This window comes from Penaeus monodon, chromosome 2, assembly GCF_015228065.2.
Source record: "Penaeus monodon isolate SGIC_2016 chromosome 2, NSTDA_Pmon_1, whole genome shotgun sequence".
NCBI classification, from domain to species: domain Eukaryota; kingdom Metazoa; phylum Arthropoda; class Malacostraca; order Decapoda; family Penaeidae; genus Penaeus; species Penaeus monodon.
Window position 1 is genome coordinate 60,938,747 of NC_051387.1, and position 5,000 is coordinate 60,943,746.

Genomic DNA, 5,000 nt, shown 5'->3' on the forward strand with positions numbered 1-5,000 from the left:
TCCCCCAGGGTTTTGGGTTACGTTAGGGACTGTGTCTCCTTTTGGCTGTTTCGGCTTCGCGCCAGGGTTTCTGACTCGTTTTTCACAAATTTAAAAAAACAAGTATCTAGGTTTTGTGCATGGATTTGTATCTTTGACTTAATTTAAAATATTGATCAGGATTTTTTTTTCATATTTCTTGTCTCGGTTGATTTCTGCCTGACGTTGTGGTGTTCAAGCAGCCTTCATGATCTGTGCCTCCTGTATTCTTTTCCTTTTTACTTGGTCTTCGTCTCCAAATTATTTCTTACACTCTGCATTCTTTTTTATGTATCTATATATGAGTTATTAACATTATCTACATTATTTTATATTTTCTCGTTTTTCTAAGTTAATATCCGTCTTGGGTTGGAGATTAACTTCATTTAACTTAAGAATCTGTATGTTTTCGTGCTGATGCCTTGGTATCAAAGAACAGACCTTGACTATTGCTACACCGGGTTCCCACTTCCAGCAGGCGGATGCTCAAACCGAAGGGAAGAATTAGAATATAATCTTACATTTTTCTTCCAAGCATTCCCACGCAGACGATTAGCTCATGTTATCTCCCTTTTACACTTACACACACACATCCAACACTCAGCACACATACTCCGTATTTTCCTTTCACCCTTCTCTTATGCAACATTCACACCCCTATACACATCGCACACGGTCCCCGATCCTACTAATCGGGCGGGGGCAGCGTACCGTAGGCCTGGAATCTTACATCTGTTCACTGCAGACGAATCTTTTCCTGAACAAAAATACATATTCTTGTTTGAGGCCGAAATCAACCACATTGAAGTCTCCTGGGTTACGCTCCGCTACTATCATCATTATCACTATTATTATTATCATTATCATAGCCATCACTATCATTATCATTACCCTTATCATTACCATGATTATCATTATCATTGTTATTTCAATCATTATAATGATTATCATTATTAGTAGTAACAGAAGTAGTAGTATCATAATCATTATTGTTATTATCATAATTGCCATTGTTACTACTACTAACATTTTTTCTATCATTATTACTACAATTTCTACTTATGGTATCTAACATTAGTATATGCATATGTATAGAAAGGGAAAATGAAAACTATAGGAAGACTGATTTAATTAAAAAAGAGAGGAAAAACGAAAATGGACAAATGACTATCACTATTTCCTCCCACCCTTATTCCCTCCCTCTCCCCAGCTCATTTCTTCTCAGATAATTTCTACAAATATATTGAGTGGTGTCTCTGGAACTCTCTGTTTTGCTAAATACGTGGAGTTTTGAGTTTTATTATATATTTTATATATATATATATAATATATATATATATATATATATATATTATATATATATATATATACATATACATATAATTTTATTATATATATTATATATATATATATAATAATATAACAATATATATATATATATATAATTATATATATATAATATATAGATATATATATATATATATATATACATAATGTATAATATGTATACAGGGGTGGGTTATGTATTATATATATATTATATATATTAATATATATATATAAAAATTATATATAAATATTAATAATATATATTATTTATATTTTTATAATATATATTTAAAATATATATATATATTAATATATTATTTCATGGTGTGTGGGTTTTTATTACTTGGTAGATATATAAATTATTTTAAAATTATTATAATTATATTATATAATATATATATATATATATATATAATATATATTTTTAATAATATAGTTATTATATTATTATTTTAATATTAATTATATTATATATTATTTATAATTTTATATAAAAATTATATTATATAAATACTAGTGTGTTGTGTATATATATATTATAATTATATAAATTATATAATTTTAATATATATACAGACAGTGATTAATATATATATATATATATTATATTATATAATATATATATATATATATGTAATTAAATTTATAATTATATAAATATATATGTGTGTGTGTGTTGTGTGTGTGTGTTGTGTGCATGTAGTATGTATGTATACAAAATATTATTATAATATATATATATATATATAATATATATATATATAATATATATTTTTATATTTTAAAATTTTATATATATGTATATATATATATTTATATATAATATTATATATAATTATATATAATAATATATTAAGATATACCCCCCTTTTATGTGTGTGTGTATATTTGTGTGGAAATATATATATATATATTATATATAAAATATATTAAATATATATATATATATATATATATAATAGTATATATATATAAAATATTTATTTTTAATATATTAATTTTTAATATATCTTTTTTTTTAAGGGTAGGTCATTTTGAGCCGCGGGGTCACAGCATGATATTAATTGTAGTTTTTAGTTGTGATTCTTGGAGTGAGTACGTGGTAGGGCCCCCATTTCCCTTTTCCACGGAGAGTCCCGGGTGGACCTTTAGGTAAATTTTTCTAATTTATCCGGCTGGGACAGACTTGATTGGGGCTAGCTTGGCCACCAGGCTAGGAGGCAACAGGTGAAGTTCCTTGCCCAAGGGAACAAGCGAGTGGGACTCGAACCCTCGGACTCAGATTGCCGTCGGACAGTTTGAGTCCGACGCCTAACCATTGGGGCCATCCGGCCTAATTACCACACACACACACACCCCACACATTATATATCTAAATATTTCCTTTTCCTTTCACACCCCTTATTCACTGCGGAATGGGCCTCTCTAAATCACTATGAGGTTATATATGGTGCCCCCTTTCCCGATTGGATGCCCCCTAATCAACCCCGGTTTTAGCCCGGCGGGACTTCCCTAAGACACCTGCGCTCGACTTCTCAAAGGGGTATGTCGTTTTCTAGGAGGGCAAAGAGGTGAAGTTTCCCTTTCCCCCAAGGGGAAAAAACCCGCTGGGTATATGTATATTATAAATTTTTATATTATATATAAATATATATATTCATGCTTGTGTGTTTATATATAAAATTATTATTATATATATATATATAAAATAAATTATATATAAATATATCGTATATTATATAAAATATATTTTATATATTATATTAATTTCAAATAAAATTTTTAATAAAAAAATTAATATTATTTATAAAATTTAGGGGTGGTTGTTTTATATATATAATTTTATATATTATAAATATATATATATTTATATAATTTATATATTATATATATATTATATATAATATATAAATATATATTAAAATATATGATAATAAATATTATATTTATTATATTATATTTATATTTTTTTAATATATATATTTTATTATTTATGTGTGTGGTGTGTGTGGGTGTATGTTTTATGTATGTGTGATACTATTATATAAATATATTATAATAATATTTAATATATATATTAATAATATAATATTATATACGAAAAAAAGAGGAGAAGTAAATAATAAATAAAAAAGAATAAAAAAAAAAATTAGAGGGAGAGAGAGAAAGCGAGAAACGGGATGCAAAATAATCATAATACGAAGACAAAATAGCAAAACTTACCCCAAAAAAAAAGATAACGATAAACCTAACAAAAAAGATATAGCGAAAAAAGAAAATCATATCGAAAATAATGACTCCTTAAATGAAAACGATAACATAATCAAAAAAGCCTTTACAGAAAAATTGCCTCTGTAAATGAGATAATGATAAAGAAAAGTTTTAAAAAAACATATCAACTTCACCACTCTTTAAAAACAAATTTCCTGTGAGGAACCTTTCCCACAAAAATGAAAAATTTCGAAGTTCCACTCAACAGGGTTTTTTTAAAAAGTAATTTTAACGCTCGAAACGAGACATTTGACAAGACGGGAAAGCTTGACCCTTTAAACAATGAGGGAACTTTTACCCGCTGAGAGTTGTGGGAGGAATTTTCAAAAGCCAAATTAATGAGTTTGACCTGTCCCTTTTCTGGCCCCTTGTGCACACACAACCCCCAACACGTGTGTGTGTGTATATTGTGGATGTAGTATGATCTAATACTGTATGTGTGGGGTTTTGGGGCATAATATATATATATATTAATATATATATATAATTATATTATATATATTATATAAAGTAATACATTTATACCTCTTACCAAAAGGGGCTTCGTCCCCCCGAGTCGTGGGGGCGGGTGGGACCGTCGACGTCACGGCCGACATGCAAAATTAGGGAGAGGCGGAGGAAAAAAAATAACTGGCCGCTTTTGTTGCTTTTGGTTTTCCTCTTTGGGCCTCTTTCCCCTTAGTTTGGGGAAATTCCTCTGTGTCCTTTTTTTTGGTGAGCGTTGCTCGGGTTTTGCTCTTTTTCTTCTCTTCTTTTTACCCTCCCCCCCTGCCTCTCTTCTCCTCTCCTCTTCTCCCCTTCTCTTCTCTCTCTCTCTTTCTCTCTCTCTCTCTCTCTCTCTTCTCTCTCTTTTCTTTCTCTCTCCCCCTCACCCCCCCCCCTCTCTCTCTCTCTCTCTTCTCCTTTCTCTTCTCTTTCATCACCTCTCTCTCTCTTTTCTCTCTCTCTCTCTCTTCTCTCTCTCCTTTGTATATCCTAAATCTATCCCCCTAAGAATAATATTCCACCGCGTTCCCCCCTTCCCTTGTCTCATATCCATGAAACCCCCTTGATATCTATCAGTGAAACATCGGGTGTGTATTGCGATCCCGTGACATGCATATCCCTGAAAAAAGATAGATAGTAATGATAGTAATGATAGTAAAAAAATAAGTAATACTAATCCATATGAAACAATAATAAAAAAAAATATAAATTGATAATAATAATGCAATGTTAAAATATTTTAAATAATAATGAAAATATTTTTAATATTGATAAAAATAATGATAATTTTAAATAATTTTGAAAAGAGAAGTGATTAATGAAAATAAAAAAATTAAAATTTTAAAAAAAATTATATGAAAAAAAAACAACAAAAATGCGATAATGGGAAAAAAACA